Source organism: Brassica rapa, chromosome A02 (genome assembly GCF_000309985.2).
Source record: "Brassica rapa cultivar Chiifu-401-42 chromosome A02, CAAS_Brap_v3.01, whole genome shotgun sequence".
In the NCBI taxonomy this organism is placed as follows: domain Eukaryota; kingdom Viridiplantae; phylum Streptophyta; class Magnoliopsida; order Brassicales; family Brassicaceae; genus Brassica; species Brassica rapa.
In genome coordinates this window covers 6,126,951-6,145,148 of record NC_024796.2, presented here as the reverse complement: position 1 = coordinate 6,145,148, position 18,198 = coordinate 6,126,951, and the positions used below count along the sequence as shown (strand labels likewise).

Below are 18,198 nucleotides of genomic sequence, written 5' to 3'. Positions count from 1 at the left end.
TTTTACAATATATTGATGAAAATTCTGAAATAATACTCTATATCCACAAATATTCTTGTTATCCTAATTTCTAAATCACAAACTCAAATCTACAGTATTTCTCAAAAAAATGAAAACTTTCCAAAAATAGCAGTTTTTATTAAAATTATTTGAAAATACAACTTCTTCATGAAAAACTCTCAAAGAATACTCATATATCTACAAATATTCTGGTTATCCTAATTTCTAAATCACAAACCAAATCTACAGTATTTCTCAAAAAATGAAAACTTTCCAAAAATAGCAGCTTTTAAGAAAATTATTTAAAAATACAATATATTGATGAAAAATTCTGAAAGAATACTCATCTGTCCACAAATATTCTTGTTATCATAATTTCTAAATCACAAACCAAAATCTACAGTATTTCTCAAGAAAATGAAAACTTTCCAAAAATAGCAGCTTTTAAGAAAATTATTTTAAAATACAATATATTGATAAAAATTCTGAAATAATACTCATATATCCACAAATATTCTTGTTATCCTAATTTCTAAATCACAAACCCAAATCTACAGTATTTCTCAAAAAAATGAAAACTTTCCAAAAATAGCAGCTTTTAAGAAAATTATTTTAAAATACAATATATTGATGAAAAATTCTGAAAGAATACTCATCTGTCCACAAAAATTCTTGTTATCATAATTTCTAAATCACAAACCAAAATCTACAGTATTTCTCAAGAAAATGAAAACTTTCCAAAATAGCAGCTTTTAAAAAAATTATTTAAAAATACAATATAGTGATAAAAATTCTGAAAGAATACTCATCTATCCACAATTATTTTTTTTTTCCAAATTTCAAAATCCCAAACCCAAATCTACAATATTTCTAAAAAAAATTAAAACTTTCCAAAAATAGCAGGTTTTAAGAAATTATTTTTAAATACAACTTCTTCATGAAAAACTCTCAAAGAATACTCGTATATCTACAAATATTCTGGTTATCCTAATTTCTAAATCACAAACCCAAATCTACAGTATTTCTCAAAAAATGAAAACTTTCCAAAAATAGCAGCTTTTAAGAAAATTATTTAAAAATACAATATATTGATGAAAAATTCTGAAAGAATACTCATCTGTCCACAAATATTCTTGTTATCATAATTTCTAAATCACAAACCAAAATCTACAGTATTTCTCAAGAAAATGAAAACTTTCCAAAAATAGCAGCTTTCAAGAAAAGTATTTTAAAATACAAAATATTGATGAAATTTTTTGAAAGAATACTCATTTGTCTACAAATATTCTTGTTATCATAAATTCTAAATCACAAACCAAAATCTACAGTATTTCTCAAAAAAAATGAAAACTTTCCAAAAATAGCAGCTTCTATGAAAATTATTTTAAAATACAATATATTGATGAAAAATTCTGAAATAATACTCATATATCTTCAAATATTCTTGTTATCCTAATTTCTAAATCACAAACCCAAATCTACAGTATTTCTCAAAAAATGAAAACTTTCCAAAAATAGAAGCTTTTAAGAAAATTATTTTAAAATACAATATATTGATGAAAATTTCTGAAAGAATACTCATCTCTCCACAAATATTCTTGTTTTCCAAATTTCTAAATCACAAACTCAAATCTATAAAATTTCTCAAAAAAATTAAAACTTTCCAAAAATAGGAGCTTTTAAGAAAATTATTTAAAAATACAACTTCTTCATGAAAAACTCTCAAAGAATACTCAAATATCCACAAATATTCTTGTTATCCTAATTTCTAAATCACAAACCCAAATCTATAGTATTTCTCAAAAAAAATGAAAACTTTCCAAAAATAGCAGCATTTAAGAAAATTATTTAAAAATACAATATATTGATGAAAATTTCTGAAAGAATACTCATCTGTCCGCAAATATTCTTGTTATCATAATTTCTAAATCACAAACCAAAATCTACAGTATTTCTCAAAAAAATGAAAACTTTCCAAAAATAGCAGCTTTTAAAAAAATATTTAAAAATACAATATATTGATAAAAAATTCTAAAAGAATACTCATCTATCCACAAATATTTTTGTTTTCCAAATTTCTAAATCACAAACCGAAATCTACAATATTTCTCAAAAAAATAAAAACTTTCCAAAAAAAACAGGTTTTAAGAAAAATTATTTAAAAATACAACTTCTTCATGAAAAACTCTCAAAGAATACTCATAAATTTACAAATATTCATGTTATCCTAATTTCCAAATCACAAACCCAAATCTAGAGTATTTCTCAAAAAAAATGAAAACTTTCCAAAAATAGCAGCTTTTAAGAAAATTATTTAAAAATACAATATATTGATGAAAATTTCTGAAAGAATACTCATCTGTCCACAAATATTCTTGTTATCATAATTTCTAAATCACAAACCAAAATCTACAGTATTTCTCAAAAAAATGAAAACTTTCCAAAAATAGCAGCTTTTAAAAAAATTATTTAAAAATACAATATATTGATAAAAAATTCTGAAAGGATACTCATCTATCCACAAATATTTTTGTTTTCCAAATTTCTAAATCACAAACCGAAATCTACAATATTTCTCAAAAAAATAAAAACTTTCCAAAAAAAACAGGTTTTAAGAAAAATTATTTAAAAATACAACTTCTTCATGAAAAACTCTCAAAGAATACTCATAAATTTACAAATATTCATGTTATCCTAATTTCCAAATCACAAACCCAAATCTACAGTATTTCTCAAAAAATGAAAACTTTCCAAAAATAGCAGCTTTTAAGAAAATTATTTAAAAATACAACATATTGTTGAAAAATTCTTAAAGAGCACTCATCTATCCACAAATATTCTTGTTATCCTAATTTCTGAATCACAAACCAAAATCTACAGTATTTCTCAAGAAAATGAAAACTTTCCAAAAGTAGCAGCTTTTAAGAAAATTATTTTTAAATAAAATATATTGATAAAAATTCTGAAATAATACTCATATATCCACAAATATTCTTGTTATCCTAGTTTCTAAATCACAAACCCAAATTTACAGTATTTCTCACAAAAATGAAAACTTTCCAAAAATAGCAGCTTCTAAGAAAATTATTTTAAAATACAATATATTGATGAAAAATTCTGAAAGAATACTCATCTGTCCACAAATATTCTTGTTATCATAATTTCTAAATCAAAAACCAAAATCTACAGTATTTCTCAAGAAAATGAAAACTTTCCAAAAATAGCAGCTTTTAAAAAAATTATTTAAAAATACAATATATTGATAAAACATTCTGAAAGAATATTCATCTATCCACAAATATTTTTGTTTTCCAAATTTCTAAATCACAAACCCAAATCTACAATATTTCTCAAGAAAATGAAAACTTTCCAAAAATAGCAGCTTTTAAGAAAATTATTTAAAAATACAACTTCTTCATGAAAAATTCTCAAAGAATACTCATCTATCCACAAATATTCTTGTTATCCTAATTTCTAAATCACAAACTCAAATCAACAATATTTCTCAAAAAAATGAAAACTTTCCAAAAATAGCAGCTTTTAAGAAAATTATTTAAAAATACAATATATTGATGAAAAAGTCTGAAAGAATACTCATCTGTCCACAAATATTCTTGTTATCATAATTTCTAAATCACAAACCAAAATCTACAACATTTAATAAAAAAGTGAAAACTTTCCAAAAATAGCAGTTTTTATTATAATTATTTAAAAATACAATCTATTGATGAAAAACTCTGAAAGAATACTTATCTATCCACTAACATTCTTGTTATCCTAATTTCTAAATCACAAACCCAAATCTACAGTATTTTTCAAAAAAATGAAAACTTTCCAAAAATAGCAGCTTCTATGAAAATTATTTTAAAATACAATATATTGTTGAAAAATTCTGAAATAATACTCTTATATCCACAAATATTCTTGTTATCCTAATTTCTAAATCACAAACTCAAATGTACAGTATTTCTCAAAAAAATGAAAACATTCCAAAAATAGCAGTTTTTATTAAAATTATTTAAAAATGCAATCTATTGATGAAAAACTCTGAAATAATACTCATATATCCACAGATATTCTTGTTATCCTAATTTCTAAATCACAAACCCAAATCTACAATATATGCTTGGCTCCATTTCGACAACTCCGCCTCGAGGTTAGCATAAACCTTTGCTCTCTCTCTGTACCAGTCGGCACCGAAGAGGACGACGGCGTCTCCGGGGCCGGCCCAGCGGACGGCGTAGGCGCTTTCTTCAGAGAGGTCGATTGCGACTCCGGTTTTGCGATCTAAATGCATCCTAAAATGATTAAATTGTATTAATAACAAATTCTAAAACTCATAAAAATAGTAAGAGATCAGCAAAGAAGTTAAGCTAAAAATCACAAAACAACATATAATTTAAAGTTAAGGTAAAAATGTTCGATTGAATTATTTAAACGAAGTAAATATGAAACGTTAGTTGCATCAAATAACGGAATCCTATAGACATTTTTCCGCGGCGTAGCACGGGTGTTGACCTAGTATTAACTAAAGTTTGCTAATCACAAGTTGAAATATCATTTTTTTATAAAACTGAAAGGTCATCAAGAACATGTAATTTTACTTTTGGATTAATTACTTTTATCCTCGTATATAAGTTTCTATTTTGGAGTTTTCAGCAATTCTCTAAATACTAAATCTTCTTTTTGAGTTCCTTTGTAGATTCAATTCTTATAAAAGGTTGATCGATCAAAATTCATGCGTCATTGGGATTAGAGAAGAAAGAGAGAGTAGTGATGGCTCATTTCTTTATCTTGTCCATGCAAAAGAAGAAAAGCATTAACATTTCATAAGTAAAGGCAAATAAAATAATTAAAACACTTTATTTTTTGCCTTTCTTTATCCCATCGATTTAACCTTCTTTATTTACCTTTTTCTCGTTCTCCTTTAATACTTTAATGATCACTCCTTTATATCTGAATTGATCAACACCAAAATGCCCTTTTCATAGAAAATTAACATGCGTTTTTTCCCTCTCAGTTCATATTTATACTCTCTCATACCTAATCTCTTTCTGGGGCATTTGTTAATATGAACACATGCTAAGTAATCTAGAAATATAAACGACGTAGATAATTTGTTCACAGTTATATGTGACAAAGTGTAAATAGTTTTTGCCGCTGGATGAGTAATACTAACCACGTCTACTAGCTTGTGACACAGTGATCCAGACCCATTTTCTGAGATAAGTGATGTCCCAACTCCCAACTATACTTCAAGTTTATTTTTACTGCTAGGCCCGCCCTAAGATTACGGTATACAAAAATTACGATATAAAAGGTAGATGATCCATCTATATTGGATATATTTAAAAGCTGAATGATTCATATATATTAAACACGTAAAATCTGAGGGCTAAGGCCAACTCCAATGGAACACCAAAACACTAAATTTGGTGTAATTACATTTCCAATAGAACACTAAAAATTACACTATTCCACCAAATTTGTTGTAATTACACCATGGTGTAACACTATTTATCACACCAAATATTTAATATACATATTTTATTATATTTCATTTAATAATATAGTTTAATGATTATTATTAAGTAGTTCAAATTTGTAACTAAACATAAATATATTATATGATTTGTATTTTTAAATCATTTTTACATAATTAAAATATATATTTTTAATTTTATTTTCAAGTAAGAAGTCACTAAATGATTATTATCATTTACTTTGTATTGTAAAAAAATATCATACAACTTTTATATTCTACTTTAATAATATAAAATTTTAATTATTATTTTATAAATAGAAATTAATAATATAATCTGGATAAGCTCAAGGTTAATAAATTTATAAACATAAAATTACAAAAATTTAGCAAACATAATATCAAAGTGTGGAAAAATAATTATTTATCAATAACAAGTAATAAAAGTATACAAATTATTAAATATGAAAACATTAAGTAATATATAATACTCCTCGGTTTCATAATACATGATGTTTTGAATCATTGCACAAAAATTAAAAAAAAAATATTTTTCTCTAAAAAGTAACTTTACAAATATAATATTTCAACCAATTAAAAAAAATAATTGTAAAATGTAATTGGTTACACAGTTTTCAGTAAAGTTAAAAATAATATAAATATATCAAAATTAAATATTTATAAAATGAAAATATATCCGCACGATGTGCGGGATAAACTCTAGTATTAAAATTAACTCTGTTGTCTACGTATCAAATATAAGCAGTATGTAACGGAATCAATTATGATAACTCATGGGGTCTTAGCCTAACAATTGCATTTATTGATGGAGCTTAGATTGAATATAAATCTCTGTTTTGGATGAAGCTTCTAGTATATCTAAATTATAAACTGAAGTAAACTAAAATGCATTTGCAATGCTAGGGACATCTTTATATTCCAACTATGTATACTGTTGGAAATTTGCAAGGCAAAATGCAAACCAAATCATTAGAAATCTAAAACTTTGCTACTTTAGCTCCTTATCGGTATTAAAGAAAACTTCATTTGCATTTTTTCTTCATCAATCTTTCTCTATAAGTATATTCTTTCCTTGCAAATGGAGTAGCCTGAATTAATTTATGTTTAACTATGGGGTTTTTCATGTCATGGGTCCTATGTGGATATTATTCCCCAATGATTTGGACTATCTCCACCATAATTAAATCCTTCTCCGTTTCTATGATTACACAAAAGTTAGAATCTATAATCATTACACTAAACAAATTAAGAGCAAAGTAGTGCTCCAATATTCATTAGCTCTATAAAACCAAAATCTTAAACTTTATCTTTATTTTTTTTTTAAATTATGGCAACCAATCATTAGGTACATATTAAATCTATACTATTAAAAGGAAATCATTTCCAAAAATCTACTTATGAAAGATTGTTGCACTCCTTTATTAACTAATTATTTTTTGGTCATACTTTAAATTTTTGTAACCATATAACATTCAATGCATTTAATTAATCCTAACATCTTTTAGTTAGTACTTGACTAACTTAACTTTTAATTATTACTCGACTAACTTTGGATGACCTAGTTTATTAACTAACTATTTTTTGGTCATACCTTAAATTTCTCTAACTATATAACATTAAATGCATTTAATTAATTCTAACAAGTTTTAATTAGTACTCGACTAACTTAAATTTTAAATATTACTCGACTAACTTCGGTGGACCAAGTTTATAAATCATCTTTTTGGACGTATTCTAAGTGGACCAAAGAATTATACATATGTACAAATCTAACATACTAAAATATCTATCATCTCTAAACATGTTTCATGATGTATCCCAATATACCAAAACTATATTGTTCCTTTCATCGAACTGTGGCTCTTAAAATAAAAAGACTCCGAAAGTAATATAATAACGTGCAAGCTTTAATTTGGGTATTCGAGTATATGTTTTGGTATTTTGAATATTTGGGGTTCGAAAAAGACCCAAAATGGATCTGAAAACTAAAAATATCTAAAAATATTCAAATACCCAAATTATTTTCCAGAATATGATATGAGGACTCGAAACTACCAAAACATTTACTCGAATACCCAAATTTTACCCTAAACTCAAAATCATAACCGCAAACATTTAATTGATGTGCCAAATCTTGTAACGTCGAATAAATCCGAACGGATGGCGGATGGAGTATTTATTAAATAAATAAATGAATGCATTCGAAAAATAAATGTTTTTATAAGCAAATAAAAGAGAGAGATATGAGACAGAAGGTTGCTTTTGCAGTATTACGGGAATGAAATGCTGTCTCTCTCCTAGGATTGGCGTGAGAGAAAGAGAAACTCCATTCTCCATTCCTCTCTTTTGTCCTTCTTGTAATTAACTGTTTTTCACATATACACTATACTTATAACTCCATAAGAGCATGATTATCAATGTCCCAGGCTGAATATCTTAGTAATAAAGGGGTGAAATTTAAATGAAAAATAGACAATTAAGGGTGGGACGTCGCTTAACTAAGAACTTTTTGTGGTCGTCCTAACGAGCCACGTGTCGTGTTGCGGAGAGAACGATGATATTTCGGGAGAGGAAAATCGATTTGTGTCCGAGATCCATACTATCTTCCCGTATTAAATGAAAATGTGAGACGCTTCAATCTTTGCCCATATGAAAGACTAAACTTCAGACTATCATCGGCTGTGAAGCGTCTATGAGTCCAGATCTAGAGGTATATAAAACAATCAATTTGTTGTGTATGATTATCCATTTCTTATTCTTAACAATAAAACAACAATATGTTTTATTTTAAATTTATCTTTTATATGTTATTACTTATTAAAATAAATAATTAATTTACTAAGAGACAGCTAAAAGTCCTATCAATAATCTACACTTTTGGGATTGTATCTTAACTTTGTCTCTTAACATCAAAATAATAATAAAATAAGCTAAGGACTAAAAATTAGTCCTACCAATAATCATGCTCTAAGGTTCTTATCCTAGACACTTTAAAAAACACTTGTGTTTCTTTAAATCATCTCCAACCCCACTCTAAAATAGAGTTTAGAGTAAAAATGTTCCAATAGTACTTTATTTCTCACTCTATGATAGAGTGAAAAACATGTTTACTCCAAATATAGAGTAACTTATTTTTTTTATTTTTTGTTCATATCTATTTTTTACTCTAAAATAGAATACCGTTGGAGTAAACTTAAAATCTATTATAGAGTTACTCTATTTTAGAGTAAAAATAGAATAAACCATTGGAAATGGTGGCATTTCATACAGTGGCCAATCTAGCTTGTTAAGCATAGGGGCACATGCATCCACTAAAACTTAGATAGTTAATATTTTATAGCAAAGTTATAACCATAACATGACTAAAATTTAGTTGTGCACCCATTATTTTATCACCAAATCCTCAATTTTTTCCTTTGTTACCATTTGTGCACCCATAAAAATAATTCTCTAGATTCGCCCCTGATTTCAAAGAACGATCTATCACATGGGGAGAGAGGAATGCACGGAAACATGGGAAAGCTTGGGTCTGGATGGAGCAACTAGCTCATAAGATTGACAAAACCATGAGAAATAGAATCTCCTCATTAAAATATCGGCATGGAAGTAAGCTTGAGGGCCTTATGAGACGCTGGTTCGAGTTGACGACATGATTTTTCACTTAAGTGTTTATTTCAGCATAGGAGTTTTCGTTACTTTATCATTTTAGCAGTTAGCTAGTTTACTGCTATACCATATGTAAATTGTTTTTTTTTCCTTTGATGATGCTCTGAAAGCATTCTTATTAGGGTATTTCATTGAATTTCTTATTACATAAAAAAAAAACTAAAAGAAGAGAGAAAACAAGACGAATTTCTCATATAAAAAATTCTTTAAAAACTGATAAATTCTTTAGACTCTTTCTATTAAATAGTTTACACATTGTCAATAATTTTAAATTTTAAAATATATAAAAATGTTATTATATTAGGGAGCATGTATTAACGTGTAAATTATATTTTTGAAAAGGCAGCTTTTTATGCTCTTATTCCACATAATTACCAAAAATAAAAGAGATATGATGAGCCAAATGGTATACTGAAGCTGTACTGTAAGAGCAAAAATTATAAAAAGACAAAAAATGAGTGAACTGCAAAAATGAAAAGCGTACAAAAGCTGCTCGTTGTCCAAAAAGGAACCCATCATAAAGTAAAAGCATTACGAGATCAAAACCCACTTTAAACTAAAATTGGATAAAAACTGCTAAAATATTACGTGTAAAAACATTTAAGATGATGAACAGAAAACCAGCACAAACAGATAAATTGCCACAAATATCACATTCATAGTATCATTTTTTATGTTTACACTAACCATTTTTACCTTCACTTTTAATGAAAAGTAAAAGATAATTATACCCTTAGGGTTAACTAATCTAGATTTAGGATTTAGAGTTGAGGGGTGGGTAGGGTTTTTGGAATGTGAAATTTAGGATTCTAATAAATATATAAATAAATACTTAAAAATATATAAAAAATTTTAAAAAATAGTTTCAAACATAATTTTCGTTTTTCAAAAAGAAATTTGAAAAAAAATCGAAAAAACAATTTCAAAAAAATGTATAAAAAAGTTCGAATTTGAAAAAGTATAATTCGAAAACATAAAAAAAATTTACTTTTTTATTATTATTATTATTTTTTTTTTATTCTTTATTTTTTTTTATTTTTTATATTTAGATAATGATTTATTATATATAAATAACAAGGATAAGAATCTTTTGCTACTGAATAAGGTATTTTTAAAAATGTCTCTTTAGTGGTGGTAAAAATGAAAAATGATACTATGAAAGTGATAAACATGTAATTTCCCCCCCCCCCCCCACGAAATAAGTAAATAAGTATAAAAGAACCAGCTTGGTCTAGTCTCTTTGTCCGGCTAACACTATCTTAAACCTCGCTCTTTCTCTCTCCAAACTCTCTCCTTTCTTGGATTCTCTCTATTATTGTTCTGTCTTCTTTCACTTGTTGGGTATATTTTATTTGGTTTCTCAATTTCAAAAGGTGGGGGTGGGGGGTTAGGGTTTAGCGTAACAAGTTATGCGAACAGGTGGTTATAAGGTTCAACAGACACTCGCTACAGAGGCTGCTTCTGCCTTGAAGCAATCTCTCACTTTAGCTAGGAGAAGAGGCCATGCTCAGGTTTTTAAAAAACATACAAATTTTGGGAATATGTATAAGGTTTTGATCTTTTAATGTCCTATTTGCTAATGAGAAAAGCTTTTTGTTCTAAATGTCCAGGTCACTCCTCTCCATGTTGCAGCTACATTATTGTCATCAAGGACAAGTCTCTTGAGAAGGGCATGCATTAAATCTCACCCTGGTTTTCCTTCAAATTACCAGTTTGCCCCTTCCCCTCACCATCATCACCAAAACCAAAACCATCCTCTTCAGTGCAGAGCTCTTGAGCTTTGTTTAAATGTCGCACTCAATAGGCTTCCCACTATTCCTGGTCCTATGTTCCATGGTCAGCCTTCCCTCGCAAATGCTCTCGTCGCTGCACTAAAAAGAGCTCAAGCTCACCAGCGACGAGGCTGCATCGAACAACAACAACAACAACAAGAGCAAACGCAAACGCAGTTTCTTGCTGTCAAAGTGGAGCTTGAACAGTTGGTTATATCCATTCTCGATGACCCGAGTGTGAGCCGGGTCATGAGAGAAGCTGGATTCAACAGCACCGCCGTGAAAAACTGTGTCCAAGAATGCTCAGTTTCCTCCGTCTTCCACGGTGGTTCCGTCGTCGGAGTTTTCTCTTCTCCACCTTCTCCCGATCAACAACACCACCACCACTACCAAAACCCTAAAGATTTCAACTTTCTAAACCCTAATATTGCTTTATGGCAAACCCATTTCTTAAACCAATCTCCCGACCAAAAGCCACTTTTGGTTACCTCATCTCATCATCAACGCCAAAGAGAAAACGACTTGAAACTAGTCTTTGATGTTCTTTTGAGCAAGAAGAACAAGCAGAAGAACCCCGTGATTGTTGGAGACTCCGTTTCCTTTGCGGAAGGATTCGTCTCCGAGCTGATGGGGAGGCTAGAGAGAGGAGAGATCGATCAAACCGGGGATTTAAAGCAGAACCATGTCGTCAAGTTTCAGTTTTCACCAATGATGTCGAAGTTTATGAGAAGAGAAGACGTGGAGACGAACATAAATGAGTTAAGGAAGAGAGTCGTGTCTCTCACGACCAGTGGCAAAGACGTAATTATTTTCACTGGTGACTTAAAGTGGACAATCAAGGAGGTTAATAAAAACGGTGGAATCGATGAGTTATCTTCTTCTTACAGTCCTTTGGATCATCTGGTCGGAGAAATTGGGAAGTTAATCGCTGAATATAACGACGATTTAGACGGTGTAAATGATCATAGTAATGGTTGTAAGAGAAGGGTTTGGGTGATGGGAACAGCTTCGTTTCAGACATACATGAGATGCCAAATGCGACAACCTTCGCTAGAAACACTGTGGGCTCTTCATCCTGTCTCTGTACCTTCTTCTGCTAATCTTGGCTTAAGTCTTCATGCCACAAGGTAAACTCTTTTTTCTTACTTTTTACCATTAATTACTCTAAAGTTGAAAAAAACATTATCGTCTGTCATTTATTCACAAAAGTAGTGACATCTTTGTGGTGACATCTTAGTCAAAAAAGGTTTTGCGTTGATAGTGACGCAAGCTAGTATCTATTCTATTAAAAGGGAAGTATTTTTGAAAAATCTACTTAAAAATGTTGTTTGGATCCTTTCATTAACTAACAATATTTTTGGTCTTACCATAATAATTGACTAATAATATATTACTTTATATTTCTCTAACAATAATTTAGTCACTTCTATATATCTTTGTTTTTTTTTTTGAACTGAGCTATATCTCTTTGTTAGACTTATTAAAATCAAATATCTTACAATACGTATAATACCAACTTATTTGATTTTAATAAGTCCAACAAAGATTTATGGAAAACAGAAGTTGGAGCCCTGATACCTTTTGATAAAACCAAATATCTTACCATACGTATAACACCAACTTATTTTGATTTTAATAAGTCCATTCACCAACCAATAAGTTTAAAACCAAACATATTGTTAATTTTGGAGTAAACATATCGATTTACTATACGTACTGATATATATATATATATATATATATATATATATATATATATATATATATATATTATTGTATTCTAATGTTTGTGGAATATTTATACAAACAAGTTAAAAAGTAATGATATAATATTTATACAAACAAGTAAAAAAAAAAGGTCTAATAAATTTTAAAATACGAGTCGGTTTAAATCCATAACTTAAATACCCGTAAAATTCATATAATTTTCAGGTATGTAACTGATTCGATTAGGTTTGGGTATCTAAAATCCAAAGTACCAGTAAGCCTGAAAACTACCTGAGACTCCAAATAAATACCCAAATAAATATACGAAAAGCCCGTATTTTAACCTAAATCATGAATCGAAAAATTAAAAATACTTAAAATTTAATTTCTATACCCAAAATATATTTTAAAATTGGAATTTTACCCAAAACCTGAAACAATAACCAAAAACCCAAACCTAAAATTTAAAAGAATATCCAAATTTCAAACATATACGAAATACCCATACATACCTAATATACTAAAAAAATCCGATTAATTTGGGTACCTGATCGGGTTTCGGGTATGATCCGGACCAGATCAAAACCTGTGGGTCTTAAAAAATAACCAATAGATACTTTATCCTGGACTCGAACCAAACCTATATTTTCAAGTCGGTCTTGGTTTGTGTTTTTGGTCCAGATAAAATAGATAGACCAAAAGAGTTAAATAAAAATATACACACAAAATCTTAAATAAACTTATTTATGAATTATATAATTTTACAAAAATTATCTGCCTCAATATAATAATATTTTGTAACATAATAATGTACAACAATCTACAAATATTAATTCATATCAAATTGTTTATACTTTTAGAAAAACCCGCGCTTTCTAAGCACGGGTCAAATCTAGTATCTATGTTAATCTTAGATAAAATCGAATCTTTATGTCGCAGTTCAAAAATAAAGATAAGATAATTTATTTTTGAATTATTGTGTTTCTTGCAGAGGTTACTTGAAACGGGTCCCTTTTTGTTCTCTGAGTTACTCAGATCAGTGTCTCACTGAAGCCAAAACTCTATGTCTATGCCTGTCCACTCGCACATTATATAGTCTCATTAAGTACTTTATATACATTTTTTTTTTTTTGTTCTCTCTACTTGGACCCCCATAGGTTAAGTAGGAGACCACCTAAGGGTGGCAAAAGGTCGGTCAATTATGGAGAATTTAAACTTTATATTTTGTCCTATTTTTTGGATGTTAGAATTTCAAAATATGGATATATATAGTCTCATTCTATCCATTGGTCATTGCTTGTAGACAAATTCATTTCAAAACTTCGTAGAAGAGAATATTCCTGCAACAAGAGCTTGAAACTTTTGATTTTATGTTTCATATTTTTTTAAATACCGTCCTGTATTAGGGAAACATTTTGTCTTCTTGTCGACAGAACTCTTTCTTCTAGAACCAAGTCTCTTTTTACCTTTTATATGATTCTTTTTTAGACGTTTATTTACGAGGGTGCCACTGATCACTCTCTTTTTACCTTTTGTTTATTGCAGTGGACATGAGGCAAGGAACATCAGTAATGTTACTATTGCAAAGTCCTTTTCTAGTTACAATAAAGCTGAGGACGGAGAGACAATAAACTCTGTGCTAAGTTGTTGTCCTGAGTGTGTTACTAGCTTTGAGAGAGAAGCAAAATCCCTTAAGGGTAATCACGAGAAGCTCTTGCCTGCTTGGCTCCAATGTCATGATGAAGACAAATCTCCACATAAAGTAAGATTTTTGAATTTTAAATATACGGTTAAATGATTGATTCAGTTGTAAAATAGAAGATTAAATTCTCGTTTTTGGTGCGATATAGGATGAGCTAATGGCCTTGAGGAGAAAATGGAACAGGTTTTGTGAAAATCTACATAATAAGACAGGTCTATCTAGTCTGATGGGGGAAAACTATTCACTTGGCTTGCCTTATGGGCCATCAACGTTGAGTTTAACGCCGTATCAAAGAGCTACGAACTCAATTGCCAAATTCAGACGTCAGGATTCTTGCACTATTGAGTTTGATTTAGGTGGAGCAATCAATGAAGCTGACCATGACAGCCAAAATGTGAAGACCACACTCGGTTTGGGGCGTTCTCTATCTCGATCAGATTCGGTAAAAGAGACAAGAAAGAAGATGAATGCTTTGGTCAAAGCTTTGGAGGAGAGTATTCCATGGCAAGCTGCGACAATGCGTTTGATGGCTGAGAGTTTAACGGGTTGCGTGCTGAACAAGAAAGACGGTTGGATTATGATAGAGGGCAGCGATGCAGCCGCGAAGAGGGTCATAGCTCGTACTATATCTGAAACAGTGTTCGGATCTTACGAGTCTCTTGTTCACATCGACTTTAAGAAGAAAGACAACGAGTCAAAGGCAAGAGAACTGGAGAATCGTGAGAAGGTTGTGTTCTTGATCGAAGACATCGGTTTAGCGGATTCACGTTTCTTGAAACTCCTTGCTGACCGGTTTAAAGAGAACCGGAGGAGTAAAACCGGTATTGATCATCGCCATGCGATCTTTATTTTGACAAAGGACGAAAATGGGGAGAAGAGAGACTCTGTTTTGGAGATTGGTTTGGAAGTCAGGAGACAATGTCTAGGGAGAAAGAGAAAACCGGAATCTGATTTATCGGTTAAGGAGGGTGAGAATTTTAAGACAGGAGATATCAAGAAGAAATCGAGTTTCAATAGCTCTCATCTCGATTTGAACATAAAAGTTGAAGAAGAAGACGAAGAGGGAGAGATCAGTCCGGTTTCAAGCGATCTAACCGCAGAGGAAGAGATTTCTTCTGGTAGTTTTCTAAACATGATTCAGAACCGGTTTGTTCTTAACCGGACATATCAACCGGGAATCGAGAAGGCAATGACAACATCGGTTTTCAGGGAGGTTTTTCCGGAGGGGGAATTAGGTTTAGCGTGGAGGAGAAATTAGTGGAGGAGATAGGCGGCAATAGTAACTTTGAGAAGGGTGCGTTTGAAAGTTGGTTAAAGGAGGTTTTCCAAACAAGGTTACTAACGGTTAAAAAGGGCGGGGACAAGGATATAAATGTAATTAGGATGGTGTATGGGGGTATAGTTGACAACAACAAATATGGTGGAGGGGTTGGTGGGTACATGTCTTCCGAACAAAGTCCAAGTTTCCAAGTTCGAGTAAATCTTTCGGTTAAAAATTTCTTTTGTTTATTTTCTTTTCAATGTAAAATTTCCATTACTAATGTGGGGGTTTGACTGGTGTAACTTTTCTTTCTTCGAATGTAATATGAACGCGTTTTAAAATGTGTTTTTAAATTTTGCAAAAACCACTCATTAGTGTAGAAAATAATGCGATTACTTGTAGGCATGGCCTTTCGCCTTGCTCTCTCATCCCACTTAGTGTGCGGCTTTGTCTTGTTTTTCTCGTTGGTGGCTGCTGTGTTTAGTCTCCGTTCGGCAGTGGATCACTCGGTCTGCCATTTTTCTTGTAGGCGTATTCCTGAAGGATGAGTTATGTGCGATTCGCTCCCTTTATATGTGGGTTCGGTTCAATGGGTGCAGCCGGTCACGAGAAGTTGGGTTGGAGACGGCATTCAAAGGATCGATGGCATCGTCGTGTGGAGACTTATGTGCCGTCGGAGGTGCATCTGTCTAATGTTTGGTAAGGTTCGTGTTTCGATTCTTCGAACCAGTTTATGTTGGGTCGGGTTACGGAAGTTGCATGATCCGTAGCTTCTAGGTTTGAGGACGCCTATCTTTCGGTAGTTCGCGGCAACCGTTTTCTCTTCTCAGACTTTTCCAGCTTTTTTTGGTCTTTCTGGTTGTTAGTATAGTTTTCCCATTTCAGTTTTTTGTCAAAGTAGTTTTCATTGTATTGTGTAGTTTAATTTTTGCATTCCTTTAATCATTGCAATCACTGTCAAAAACTTGAAAAAATTTAACATTTTACTAGAAAATAATAATACAATTACTTGCATTGCACGAAAAGGAACATTATGATACTCAATGGTTTATATTAATGGACAGTATGAGAAGAAGCCCAATGGGCCTAATCAATCCGCCATTTGCGACTTGGAACCCGCCAAAACGCAACCGTTTTCGAAAGTTGAAACGATTCATCGATCTTCATCCCTCCTCCGACTCTAGCTAACAGTGGCGAAGAAGAACGAAGAGAGAATGAGCTCTGCAACAGCAATATTTGTACCAAAATAACCGAACCAAACTAACTAAAAAGTAACTGAAATATACTTGAATTAACCAAATATTATACGATTTTTTTAAAAAAAGTTAAAAAGTTAAAACTAAAATCTAACCAAAACCAAGGAATTCGAAAACGGAACCGAACCAAATTCTTCTTGGTTCAATTCCGTGAGATTGTGGCCGAACTAACCGAATCTGGAAAAACCTGGCCAGAATAACAGAAAAAATGAATCCGCAGGGCCATTTGTTATATGAATACACACTGGTAATGAGATTCATTGACCTCTAAAAAGGCTCACTGACTAAACAGGGTGATAACCAAAGCATTACTGGTAATCCTCCAGCGTTAGCCTTCTTCCACATCCCAATCCTGGAAGTCCGTGATCTGTGGTACACACACCCTTTATTGGCCAGTTTCAGGAGGGTGTTGCATGCTCCATCGTTCAATCAGGAGTCTTACAGACCTTTGTGTCCATGGGAAATGTAAAAGCCGCGTTCATAGGACACGACCACGTAAATGACTTCTGTGGAAATCTAAAAGGAGTATGGTTTTGTTACGGTGGAGGATTTGGATACCATGCTTATGGAAGACCTAATTGTCACAGAAGAGCAAGGGTGATTGAGGCTAAGGTCGGAAAAGGAAGAGATACATGGACAGGAGTTGAACGTTTCAAGACGTGGAAACATCTCGACGATGAAGACTTGAGCAAGATAGATGAACAAGTCCTTTGGGAAGCTTCCTACACTTTCTTAAAGTGAACCTATGCAATGACAAGACAAATAAAGGTAATTATTTCTTTTTTTTTCTATACTGCCGATCTTTTGATGCTTTGTGTGAGAAATTTCTGCGTTTAGGATTTGGGTTTATACCTAACCTCATGTCATGGACTTGATAAGTATATGTCTGTTGGTCGTTAAAACGTTTTTCAGATGCGCAAAACATGAGATCCTATCTTTCGTTAGGACCACTTGTGTCGAAAACATGTGAAACGAAACACCGAACTTCACTTGGGATTCTTTGAAATGGCTCTTTAATTGTCCTTGTTTCAGTGTGATCCCTTTGACTAGTATATTTATTTTTCAAGAATGACATTATTCAGCATTAAAAATGTTTTTATTAGTTAATTAGCTAATTAACATCATATAATTTGATTTGTTGTGTAAAATCTGTTTACAGATATGTTGAGTTGTCAAATCATTTTTTTTAGGCTATTTGTTGGTTTCGCCACTTTTTTCATTTTGTTGAGGGGAACTTTCTGTTTTTATTTAGCGCTTACACTGTAGAAATTGACAACAGGTCCAGAAAAAAACCCTCGAATATCATCCTAAATATTTTATAATATATTATG

The 18,198-nt window shown here is 31.0% G+C and overlaps 2 pseudogenes; both read left to right on the top strand.

Annotated features, from left to right (window-relative positions):
* Positions 1 to 10,173: 10,173 nt before the first annotated feature.
* LOC103851733 lies at positions 10,174 to 15,966 on the top strand (annotated as a pseudogene).
* Positions 15,967 to 17,138: 1,172 nt separating this feature from the next.
* LOC117131845 lies at positions 17,139 to 17,920 on the top strand (annotated as a pseudogene).
* The last annotated feature ends 278 nt before the right edge of the window (positions 17,921 to 18,198 follow it).